Consider the following 13194-nt stretch of genomic DNA (forward strand, 5'->3'; position numbering starts at 1 on the left):
CCCAAAGGCACAGTTTGACTAACATCTAATCCACTTGACTGCCACATGCTCCTGCTGCTTTCTTTGCACTGAATGCAGCAATCATGAATATTTTCCAGGTGGATTAGCTCCCAAAACCTATGCAATTTCTAGATCCAACGCAAAGGGAGAGACTGTCTCTTTTGGCAGCAGCCTGAAATTCAGCCGCTGCATCTTACTTACATAAGGTATGATATCAAACCACACCCTGACTCAGTGCTGCCATGAAGTTTTGCTGGTCCCAAGCTTCCTCGGAACTGGCAGCAGCAATCTGTGACACAACGCTGGTGCTCTCAGTTGGATCTGCAAGACGGACACTGAGAAAGCAGGAGAAAAGAACTTGGCTGACTATATAACAATATAAGAAACTCAAGATGGCAATGTTGCCTTTTTGTAGTGGAATATGAAATAGTCAGGCCCCCTGGGGCACTTTCTCATTAAGAAAGGTCCTCCAAGCTGTTCTGTTTATTAAGGTCCTTTCCCACAGTTAGCCGTTAACACTTATTCAGCCTGTAACTGGCACTGGATGACAAGTGCTCCGTTCTGATAAGGAATCCTTCAAACGACTAGACAAACAGCTCCACTGTTGTATGTTCAGTAAATGTGCAAGGCCCACGTGGCAAGGGTAAAGTGTCAATTATTAACTGGGACAGTTCAGGCAATGCCTGGAAACGGAAAAGAGGGGAAGAACAGCAGGCTGGAGAAACATCTGGCTGAGATATGTGCAAAACTGAACAACAACAAATATAGTGGTTAGAGGCCCCTGGACTGGCAGCAGGATTCTCCTCTCACTGACCTGGGGTTTGAATTCGGGATCACTCCGTTAACTTCTACAGAGTAGCTCAGGCCTTAATTCAGAACAGCCCTGATTAGAAAATATGGTCAACCTAGCTAAGAATGACTCACTGCTGTAAGAAAACGAATGTGTGGCCCCAAACAGTAAGGCAGAGAAATCACTGTACCAGCCAGGTACAGTGGGGACCGCTCCTCAAGCAGGAGCGATAACAGAGGAATACAAGCAGCTGACAGTCAAGAAGCATCAAGTGGAGCAATGCTAGCTCTTGGCACACAAGGCCAGCACAGTTCAAGATGTCTAACAATCCAATTCACAAAACTGTGTAAATTAACGCACCAAATCTATCAAATAGAAAACAGAAAACGAAAACAGGAAAGTCGTCACTCAGCACTTCCCGCACACGAAAAAGAAAAAATTTGACGAAAATACAGAAAAAGACTCTATCTCTTTAAATTTCTGCACACTGCCTCTACAGCCTGGAGAAGTTAATATAATTATCTGGAGGTGACTTTCAGAAAGACTCAGCACAAGGAGGGTTATTGTGGCTCAATCATTAACCAGGGCGGGAGACCCCTGGCTTTACTGGAATGTGGCCGCACTCTGCTGCCGACGTTCCTCACCAGAGATCGCGCTGGAGCTCAGCTCAAAGGTTAATGAATGCCTCCTCAGCTCCTGCGTTAGCCCCTGGCCATCAGGCTCTCAGGAAGACTCCTGCCATTTTTCAACATATCCTTTATTCCACCACTAAATCCAACCAAACACATCCCTCATGCTTTCTGGTAGGGATGAGAAAGAGAGCTTGCAGAAAAAGAGAAGTTGAAAAAAGAGAAGATCTGGCTTCCAGTTCTGTCCCTTTGAGCTGCAGATGTTTCTGCTGCCATACGTACCTCATCTCACACCTCAGTTTACCCACACGTAAAAGGAAGACAGCGTCAACAGTTTCATATGTTTCTACTTGTAGAGTTAATCTGAGAGATCTATACTCCAAGTTACTCTTCACTTACGTACCCATCTCATATGTGAGTGCCACACTTGCAAACAACACACAGCCACATCCAAAGACACTGAGCCTCCATTCAATGCTCTAATCCTTCCAGAGAACACCACAACAGAACCTCAACAGAAGGGCAGAGTGCTGCTCGTCAGGCCTTGCCTTGCCACCCTGTTCTCGAGCAAGTCCAGGGGCAAGTGGATGCTTTCTGGCACACTGGATGCTTTCTCCATTTTCAGTCAGGGTCTCTTCTCCTATTAGTTCCTTCAGAGAAGGGGAAAAAACGCTTTGGGCTGAATTTCACATTCCCCTTTGACTTTGCTCAAAAGATGCAGAACAGTGCCACTGTTACCATTAGGACCTGCACAGGGCACAACGTGGAACAGGAGGTTCTGGCAAGAGCTGTGAAGAGCCATATCGGCTGGACTTCTCATGCCTCTGCAATAGTATTTCAGCCTTTGTGGCTCTCATGCTATTACAAGAATGCCTTTTATATCCTCTACAACTAAACTCAGCTTTAATTCCCGGGATCTGGTGATACATTTTACCAAATCTGGCAGGCAGAATGATGGAACAATGTCTTTATTTATCAGGTTGGTGGAGATGGAAGGGAGATACCCTTGTTATCCGATGCACCAATGAATACAGTGAGATAAATCTCTGGAACAACACACACATGCTCTCTTTCACGGAGGATCCATTTAAAGTTCTCCACAGAGCATGCATTCAGACACAGTAACTGATTGCACTGGGAGTCATTTCCTGCCTTAGCAGCCTCACCGCTGACACACTGCCTATATTTGGAGGATTAAACTCCCACATACATCTGAATGCAAAAACTCTTCCAAAATCTTGCAGACTGCAAATGCAAGCTGGTAAACTTCTGCTTATGGTCACACACTCTCATACCCTTCAAGAAATAAATAGCTTAAGGAAAGAGACTCTGTCCTCCTACCTACTAGGTGATAATTTATTCTGTTCTGATGTCTGAATTTTATCTATTCCGATAAACTTCTCACACAACATCTGGCTTTCCGCACCACTTCTGATTTTCACTGAGACTCCCACCTGGCTTGACCGAGCCGCAAAGAGGTCAAGCGACCTGGCCCTTAACATCACCCAGCACTGCCTGGGTGTCTCAGTCCAGTCGGACTTGTCAGTTTGTTCCTTCACTGCAGGGCCACACAGCAATCCCTGGTAGACTTGCAGTTTACCTCTCAGGCAAAAGGCACCTTTCTTCCCCCTAAGGAGAGCTTTTACTCTCCTTGAAATGATTTTGAGAACCTTCAAATCCTTTGAAATTAGTACAGAAATAAAGGGAAACACTGAAGGGCCCTTATTGCATAACCGTATTTTGTTCTCTTACAGAACTAAATTGCTGGCAATCTGTCCCATACATGTGTTTAGCTTTGGACCTTTGAGGCAACACAGGAAAGGAATGCTTAACAGATACATGATAAGATTTATTCAGCAGTCTTTTATTAGAGAAGTATTTCTCAAAAGAAGCAAAGGTACATAAAGTGAAAGTGTGGACCTCCCCATAAGCTAGGTTTTATACCTGCTTTGCATTGCGGTTTTATGCTTTGTCACATAAGAAAACTACTGAGATTTTGGTATTAGGATTTCATCTGATTTTTCCCCAAAATGATGGGGAAAAATGTAGGGGGTTTGAACTGCCCCCATATTCCCTGCACAACTTATCGTGCAAAGAACAGTCCCGGATGGCATATCCATGAAGAGGACCGTGAGGAGTTGCTCAGCCTGCTTCAGTGACGCTTCTACATTTCTTCACTATGTTTCAGTTAAAATGCAAACCCAAAAAAGCACATTCATTGATAAGAATTCAGGTATGCCCATGGAAAAGAATGCAAACTACTGCCAATAACATCGTGATATATGCTCTGACATCTTGCCACTATATGATGATCTTTAAAAGAAAAGGTTTCGCTTTCCCTCCTCCCTACGCACCAAACAGGCGTTCTAAAGAATAAATCACAAAATCATACACAGAAAGAATTGATGTTTAAATTATCCATGAACAAATACTCACTGAAGAAAACAGCCACCCACCTTCGTAACACGCTATCACAGACGAGCGTTAGCTCACTACATGATAAACTACATATGGCAAACTGTTACGCTTCTGCTAAGTATAAAGATCTCCAACAGAAAGCAGCAACTGGACATACATGCACACAGTTTTGAAAGTCATAATGCAGTGTTTGTTCTTCCCCCTTCACCATACCCATAAGGGCCTGATCCAAAGCCTTGCAAACCCAACGCATGTTTTTCCATTAACTCACTGGTCTATGGATCAGACGTCAAACCTGTGCTTTCTTAGCCACCAATTTAATCTTCACTAATCCCAGTTACAGAAGGGGTGAAGAGGAGCCCTGAGAAAATCCATGCAGTCCAAAAACAGTAACCAGTACATTCACTTCATTTCATTAGTTTAGAGATTGGTTTGCTGGGAGTGAAAAGGTCGACTGCATTGATACACAGATATTGTCAGTCAGTTTACTTGGACACTCAAGCAGCCGCTGCAAAACACCAGATAATCAGTCCGACAGCACACTGCCGCTGCTGCTGCTGCCGCTGCCGCTGCTGCTGCTGCTGCTGCTGCCGCTGCCGCTGCTGGAAGCAGCCTCACCTGGCAGCGTTTCCTGAAAGGCATTCTCCGCAGCTACACATAAGGACTGCCGGACGCTGCCCTACCAAATCCTTCACAGCTCCTCCCTCCCTTCTCTCCCCTCTTCCTCCTCTGCACTCATACACGCAGAAGCATAAAAACAGCAGGCACCCAAGACACCACAATCTGTCGCTGAAATCTAGGTTGGATTTACCTTCAGGCTGTACTGCGTCTCCGTCAAAACCACACTTCCTGGGGGAAGAACTGCCAAATACTGGCTGGTAGGAGAAAAGCAGGCGAAAAGGAAAGTAGACAGTGAGAATCCTTTAGCTCATCAGTGACAGCCACTGCTACAACAGGAAGGTGGCAAAGATAAAGCTGGATAAATCATAGATTTCCACATGGGAGTTGTTGCTAGCTAAGGCGCTGCTGCTCCTTAGCTGTTGTCAATGTAAGTACAGCTCACGCGCAGGTGGCCAGGCTGTAAGTGCGGGAGTGATCGCGCCCCGTCTGACAGTCCTCCCACAGCCCTGGCCAATCCCCGAGCAGCAAAACCAGCTGGGGCTTCTGGAAAGCCTCCCAAAAGCCTCAGTCCCTTTGCTGCTAAGCCCTGCTTGGCTGCATTCGCTTTCAAATTGCACATGTTAAGGCACAAAAGAGAGAATACATTTCCAAAAGGCACATTCCTGCTGCCTCTAACACGGTGGGATCTCCAACAGAGCGTTTTCCCCTCCAAAGCGAAGGTCAATTGCAGCAGCTGAAGGAGGAAGCAAACCGCCAGGTATTCACGCTCCACTGGAGATAAAGAACTGGCCACACAAACACCGCACATGCTCCGCCAGCACTGGCTACAGGCACACAGAGCTCTGCCAGTGCCCTCCGTCCTGCCCCAACCACGCCAGCAGTGGGACGTGCACACTAGTCCCGAAGCACCTCTGTGCTGCCCAACCGAGCCCATGGATCGTTTCATACTCTCTTGGGCTCTAGGAGGCTCCAGGAGCGTCCAGGAGCACTCAAGATCCAAGCCAAACTGACATGTTAGTCCCCAACTACCCTGGAAGCTGAAGGTAATGAGGGCAAGCCACACACACACGGCCAAGCCAAAACCTGGAGCCACGTCAGCTGTAACCTAGGGAAGGGTCTGCCCATGACACGTGTGAAACACCAGCATTGCCCCAGATACTGCCAGTGTCCTGCACTGCCACTTTAGACTGGCCCTAACTCCCAAGGAAGTCCTTTCCCCATTCAGCCATCCTCCCTTCTCTCCATCTTGCGACAGACAGCAGCAACTGCAGAGCACTCTGTGCCAGGCCCAGCTTCACCTCCACCACGCAGGACATCAGGGTGGGAATTAGCACTCACAAACACAGAGAAGCAGCAGGGCTCCCTGGGCCCCGGGGAAAATGAGTAGAGACTGAACAGCTGCAACCTCCCAATATCTCCGCCTAGCTGAAACACTAGTGGAGGTCCCTCACTTTTTCCCTCCCTAAAATGAGTCCCTGGACACTTTTTGGCTGGAAGCCAGGCTGTCCCTAACTCTCCCTTCCCATCAAACCAAACAGGTGGCAAAGGCAGGGATTCCAGCCTCAGCAAGACGTTAGAAGGACCAGAGAGGCCGCGCTTGCTGGATTTGTTTCTACCAAGGACACGCTCATACTGCAGATGGAATTTCTTTGCCCAATAGTTATTTCTTTTGATAGGATAGGGTGAGGTTTGGCAGCAGCACTGTGCAAGATCCTTTCCACAGAATACACAAGTCTCTCAGACTGAATTCTGGATCCCAGTTTCATTTCATATGTGATATAATTGGTCAAAGATTATTTGCAGTGGGATAAAGAAGAAAATGGAGGACAGGATCTAGGATACAGGGGCTAAGATGAAAAGAAATCAGTAGTTAAGGTGGACTTGAGGGAAGGAGTTTGTTCTGTAGGAAATGGGAAGTAAAAGGGCGGGAGATCAGAGAGTACAGGACGGATAGTGGAAGGAAGTAGAGAGAAGAAAGAAGGCAGAGCGTGAGAAAGGGATAAGAGAGAAGGGATACTAGTAAGTTTGCATGTGAAAATACATACCACAGATGCAATGCAAGGAGGGACAGGCAGTGAAATGATTTGGCATGGGATGGTCAGAACAACAGGAACGAGACTAGGTACGCTGTGGGGAAGCCACAAACCAGCTTTCCTCTTGAAATTACTGAGGGGGGTTGGAGTGGTACCCAAACACCCTAACGCAAAGAAAAAACAGTGAGCACTTTCCACTAGTTTCATAGTCTGAGACGCTTTCAACACACATTTTCTGTCCTTCCCCCAGTTACAGTCTCATCCCCAAACTCCTGCCAACCACCTCAACTGCCTTTGTGGCCCATTCTCCTCTTCACCCCTGCCCAGGCTGGAGGATGGCACAAGGTACCCACTCTCTTTGAAAACAGCTCAACCATCTGCCTCTGCTCTCCCTCACTACGATCAATGAGAAGCCTATATTCAGACAGACCTTGTCCCTCAGAGGGAAGGGGCTCTTAGCAACAGGTCTTCTGAATGAGCCTGTTGTTGACTTGAAAGTCTTATTATAGCTTTGTGTGATGGAGCGTCTTGCCAGCCAGAGACCATGGGAGTGAAAAGGAGGGACTGAGCGCTTCTGTTAGAGGACATAGTGGGTTCCTGGAGAATAACCAGTTAGTGCTACCTTATCTGTAAACAATGGCGAAGGAAGCGGCTATTTATGTGCACTGGTGAAAATCAGTGGAAAATAATAAAATAAGATGTGACAGTCTATAAGAACCCCAGTACAGAGCCACAGCAGACAAAAGAGGGGTTGAAAGATGCTTCTGGACATCAGGAACCCAACTGAGTCTTGATCCCCTTCAGCAGTACTCCCCCTTCTGCCAAGCTCTTTACCTTACTTTCTCCATCAACAAAATGGAGCTCCCCCACCTCCTGCTGAGAGTCATGAGAAGAGACAGTTATCTGCCAAAGCTTGCAAAGACCCAAACTGTTCCCAAGAGATGTTTCTATCCCAGGCCAGGGCAGGATTGAAGGTGCTACTAGAGCAAAATCTCTTGAAAGATACTAGGGACACAAAGCCTTGGAGTGCTGACAGCAAAGCAGGATGCACTGGAAAGACAAAGCATCACAATATGCCCCTACCCCATCATCTGTTGTTCCTCTAAGGGCCTTGATGGCTTGATCTGCTTTCTGGAGGGGGGCCACATCAGCTCTGCACTGTCAGCCCTAAACACACTGCAGTAATAGTCAGAGGTGTAAGGATTAATAGTTAGCATGCAGAGGATGAAATGTGTGATATATTGTTCAGGTTATTATTAACTCAAGTGGAATGACCCTGGGAATGAAAAATATGAAAAAGCAGGGTTGAGAACGTAGAGCAGTCCAGCCAGCTCCTTTCCCTTTCTTCCATCTTCTGGGTTCCCAAGTTGAGCACATGAATGATCACAGCTAATCCATACCTGACCTGAAAGCAATCTGTCTGAATACAAGGCAAGTGAATGACATGACTCTTTGGAGAGCCTCCAGAAACAGCCCCTTCCTCTCCGACATCCCCCACAAAAGTCAGCTAGCTCTCTCAGGCCTTTCTGATGTGTGCCTCTATAGTCTGGACCCAGTGCCATGCTTACTGCCTTCACTGCTGCTGGCAGCAGTCCCCAGTAGGAATTCAGTCATCAGCTAAGGCAGTGGTGCAGCAGCTCTGTCCAGGATCAGGCCATCTCCCTCCCAGCAAACGAGGTTCTTATCTGGCCAAATGCAACAACACGTTCTTGCTAACGCATCTCTACAAGGGTATAACTGCAGACACAGGCACCTGGCTGAGAGCAGCAACTTGCAGCAAGTCCTACTTAGATGGCAAAGACCATTTCTCGAGTTGCCAAGAGCCACTGTGATACCGTGCAGGGGAATGTGGAAAACGTGGACATCTCCATGTGTCTTTGGAGGGCAACCCAGGGAAAAGCCATTCTCCTTGCCTTCTCCATCCATCCCCAGCTCAGACCACTGTGAAATTAGAAGATCCTCTTCTCGGAGAGTCCCCACTGGTACCTTCCGGTACTTCAAAAAATAAATAAAAATTGTGCACCTCCTATATCACCTTTCCTGAACCTCTGAGAGAGAATTGAGAACCTGCAGGAAAAGGCTAAGAAGTGTCGATAAAATAAATACCTGTGAGCACACGAGTCTGGGTGGGCCTTCAGCCTACCTGGGATAGAAATCTTATTCTAGTCATACAAGTGGGGAAGGGGACAGAGACAATAAGATGCTGCACCATTTCTAGTGCAGGGGAACACAACAGGGTAAGGCAAGAGCTCACCATGCGTTAATGCCTCTGCAAGACTTGGCCGTGTCTCTCCTCCTAGTATCTATGCTAGGACAGGGCTCCAGAGCCCAGTCTGAAGGAGCTGGGACTGCTCAACCTCAAAAGGACATTCCCAGTCAACACACAGGTCCGGCCTCCTCCTCCACTCTGTCTTGCCTACAGGAGACGGGGCTCACTGGGTCGTCTCATAGCCAACTCAGACATTGGGAGAGATCTGCAACATGAAGATCCTACCTTCATGCCCTTTGCCTGGGCCCTGCTCCCCTCCTCCTTTATTGGTATGGAAGGGGCTGGGAATCTCTGTCCAGATGGCCCCAGCAGCACAGCAGCTCCAGCATCCAGTGGAAAAAGGGCTCAGCTCAGAGGAAGATTTCAAGCATTTTCCACTCGTTTCCTCATTCAAGAAGGGAAACGAGAAGGAGGGGTGGGGGCAGAGAGGCAGGAAATATCTCTGAGACACTGAACTATAAACAGGAGGCAAGGAGGGCAGGACGAAACCACTCAGTCCAACGCATATCCCCGCGTGCGCTCGGCCCTGCTCTCACTGGAGAGAGCTGGCCGCTGGGGTGCTGCCGAGGCAAATGCTAGGAGGAGCAGAAAATGCACGCACCGCAAGCTCCCCCCGCAGCCAGCCCAATGAATGGGCAGCATTCACACTTGGAGGATATTAATAGTCCATGGCATATTGCTGAGGAATGGCAGAGAGCCCAAGGGCTCTCCTTCAGCCAGGACCGCTACTTGCACAAGGAACCCAGTGTGTATGTGTTCATGTGCACACATGTGCATGTGTGTGTGCGCACATGGGGTGGGGGCTCCCAGCAAGGAGGTTAACGGTATCTGTGGCTGGCACACTGTCCAGAGCAAGGAAAAGCTGTCAAGCACAGAAATGGGAACAGACTGCAAAGAAGAGGAGGACTTGGGCTGGAAACACTGGGTTGGACAGGGAGCAAGAAAACAGGGGAAGAAAGGAAAGCAAAGCTCAATCCCCAGTTGGTTAAAGCTCACCAGGATTTAACAATCAAGCCCAAAAGACAGCCTGCTGCTGGGTTGGGTGTATGTCCACACTGCCCTTCGTGAGCACATTGCTTTTCCCAGCAAGGGTAGAGAGAGGAGCCAGGGGCTCCGGTGTGGGAGGCTGGAGGTGTTCTGCCCAGCAGGGCGACTGCCCTGGGACCGCAGGGAGCGCCTGCAGCCGGGAACACGACTGAGAGGGAGCAGGATGCTGAATAATAAACACTGACTGGGATTCAGGAGGGCTTAGTTAGCAAGGAGGGAGGGATTGTTTAGGGTGATCCAAAGGGTGTCACTGAGAAGGGATAGGAAAAATCGAACAAAGGCCCTTTTAGACTGGCTGAATACTAGGAAAAAATGTCAGGAAGGGTCAATAGCCTGTAGAGTTGTGTCTCCCTTCCAGCAGGGAGGGTGGGAACCTCGTGCTTGGGACACTGAAATCTAAACTGGGCAAACTTCTACTAACAGGCTTGAAGAAACAAGCTTGGCCTGGTCCTTACAGGAGACCTTAAATGGGACCTTGAAGAGCTCTTCTCATTCTTAATGCATTTGATGCTGTGGCAGGCTGAGAATAGGGCTAAGCAGCTGAACGAGCTAAGCTGCTGAGGTCATTCAAATACAGTGAAACCCTGGTTGAATCCTGAATCTACCTGCAGACAGCAGCATGTACACGCAGCCCAGCCCAAACCACAAACCTGAGATCAAGTCACTTTAGGGTAACTAGTTCATGCTGCCCACACTGCAGCCTAGCTTCTGCCGCCTGTGCTGCCTCATCTCCTGCCAGCGCTCAAGACACTTCCCTCCTCTGGGTTAGGTCTAACAGGATAATCAGAACATACCTAGTGTTTTCAGACACTGAAAATTGGTTGGGCTGCATCAGTAGCTAATGATGTTGTCTCATTTTAAGGACAGATTATACTGACACAGGATAAAAAGATGAGTGATGAAACGCTGCTTTCCTTTTTGACTCAATAATGAGAACAGAGCAATGGAAGTCAGGGTCCTCAGCCTTCACTTTCAGTCTCTCCTCTCTGCAAAGTGAGGAGAGACATACTGAACACCTCCATCATGGTTGTGAGGTTTAGATAACATTTCTAGCATTTTGATGTCCCCTGAAAAAGGCTTCAGTAGTCTGGCATTCGTCCCTTGGATCAGGATCCACGTGATTCAAACATTCCTCCCCACTGCAGGGAAAGAGGACGTACAGATCTGAACGTCACACCAATGCATATGGCTAATCCTTACCGAAATAGGATGGCCAGGGGGCGTTCTCCTCTCCGAGGAAATTCTTCAGAGTAACAGAAGATCCAGAAACAGCTGATAGGAACTTATGAAAGCAAAGACGACCTCAGAGAACCCTCCCCACCATTCCACAATCAAGTCATTTTAGACCTGCCAAACTTGCCCAGAGTTAGACCAAGGAGGAAGCTACAGGCATGTATGCTACTGGTAAGCAGCAATCTGCATTTAAGCATTTAAGGAGTCTCCACCCTGCAATGTCTCTTGTAATGAAAAAGTGATCCTCCTGTGCCCTGCACCAGCATAAGCTGTTAGCACTATCAGGCTACTGCCATTCTCCTAGCTGACTTTTGAAATGCTCCCATACAGGATTAGAGAGAGAAACGGATGTTTGGTGAAAATCTGTGGAATAATGTCTTCCACAAGGCATCTTAAAGCATTTTCAAAGAGTAACAGCAGTCAAGGCTTCCACTTCCTCTAGGATTAAGACCACTACTGTCAACCACATCAACTGGGAAGGGGAAGTCATTAGCTGAAGCCCAGCAGCAAGTCCATAGGAGCCGAGGAGGAGTACAGACAGGATTTGCAGCTCTTTGGCCTGCGTTCTAACAACCATTCAAACCTTTTGCACAAAGCTCTGATGCTGGGTTGCAGCAGCTTTTACAGATGACGGCATTCCTCCTTCCAAGTCATTTCAGGATCAGCATGCAAACAGGATCACTGCTGCATCCTGCATACTTAACCGCATTCTCCATTTTCCTTATGGCTCCCACCACACAAACAGACCATGAAAGGGCACCCTCTCCTGGCCAAGATACACAATAGTCCACACAAAATAGAAACAACAAACAAGTCAAAACAAGCAAAACCATTAAAAAACTGTGAATCCATGGGAAATGCATCTTCTCCCTATTTGACCACCCACACTGAAAAGAAAACCCATGCGTTCACAGCAAACACAACCTGACCGGACCTGAGATAGTCATTATCTGGTTCTCTTTTTTCTACAACCAAAATAAATAGGGAAAATGTTAAAATTCTCATTCAGGTGTATAAATAAAAAATGATTGTAGAAATGAATAAACCAGAAGTGGGTGTCCTGGGGTAAATTTATTCATGAGCTAATGCAAGTGTTATCCATATTTCATAATTTTCCACCACTGCAGATGGAAAGCAGGAGAACTCTGTGATATTTTCACATGCACTAACTTCATCTGGGTTTAAAACATGTCAGTGTTGGACCTAGGCTGCATTTGTTACTCTCTCTCCCTCTCACCGTAAGGTGCCCTATTTATTTGGCCACCTGATTGCAGAACATTTGTCAAGACGTTGGTTTATTCACTGCTATAAATGTAGGTTATGGGAATTGCTGAAACTGGCCTTTCATCTACACAGAACATCTAGGTCAACTGCTATTACTGCAGTCCCTCAGACTTCTGCATGTCCCCAGTAAAACCCCAATAAAGAGCATGCAACACAGTAGGACTATCCTTGGTCACACCTACCAGTGGCAATGCTGCATGTGATTCCCTGTCTACTTGCTGTGGCCACACTGCTGGGAATTTTGCTATGGCAGCACAGATGTGTTTGTTTTTTGAAGAACACACAGATAAACGCAGGTAACCATCTATGAAGGTTAATAGGAGGTTACTCATGCATACAGGTGGCCAAAAAACTGATCTGGCATCAGGCATTCTGCTCAAGGGCCTATTAATGCAAAATCGGCCTTTCTGTTACAAGCTGCCTGCTTCTCTCTCTCTGCGCGCTTCAGGATCTCTGCAGCACAGCTAGCCAGAGAGCTTTCCCTTTGCCTCCTCCATCATAGCCCCAGTCCCATCCTGCACTCCTCTGCATCTTTCTTTTGAGGAGTTCAAACACAACAGCGTCATGGATCAAGCAAAAGGAAAGGGAGGCATTTCCTAACACTGAGGCGTCTTGGATTTTTGAACGGGTTCTCAGGGGAAACAAGGAAGCTCCAACATGTGAGTCACTGCAAACACAGAGAGGAAGCAGGAGCATTAGCATAAAGTAAGAAAGCTGGTTCTGGCTGAGAGAAGGCGGATAGCTTCAATATCTTTTTTTATGGGAGGAAAAATCAGGGCAAAAAGTTAACTGGCATATACAAAATCACAGATGGAGTCAATATTGCCAGCTCCACTAGTACAGCAGGCAGGATTTAGTCAACACTGAATT

At 47.4% G+C, this 13194-nt stretch overlaps 1 protein-coding gene across 11 annotated transcripts in view; it reads right to left on the reverse strand.

Moving 5' to 3' along the window:
• Positions 1-13194, reverse strand: part of STARD8 (StAR related lipid transfer domain containing 8) — a 113157-nt gene that overhangs the window by 57271 nt on the left and 42692 nt on the right. The window contains exon 1 of one of the 11 annotated variants that reach the window (XM_068956677.1): positions 4649-4951. The exons of the other annotated variants lie outside the window; for them this stretch is intronic. The gene's annotated coding sequence lies outside the window, so the exon portion shown is untranslated. Of the gene's footprint in view, positions 1-4648; positions 4952-13194 lie in introns of those variants that run through there. 11 annotated transcript variants of the gene reach the window in all.

This window comes from Struthio camelus, chromosome 11 (assembly GCF_040807025.1).
Source record: "Struthio camelus isolate bStrCam1 chromosome 11, bStrCam1.hap1, whole genome shotgun sequence".
NCBI lineage: Eukaryota > Metazoa > Chordata > Aves > Struthioniformes > Struthionidae > Struthio > Struthio camelus.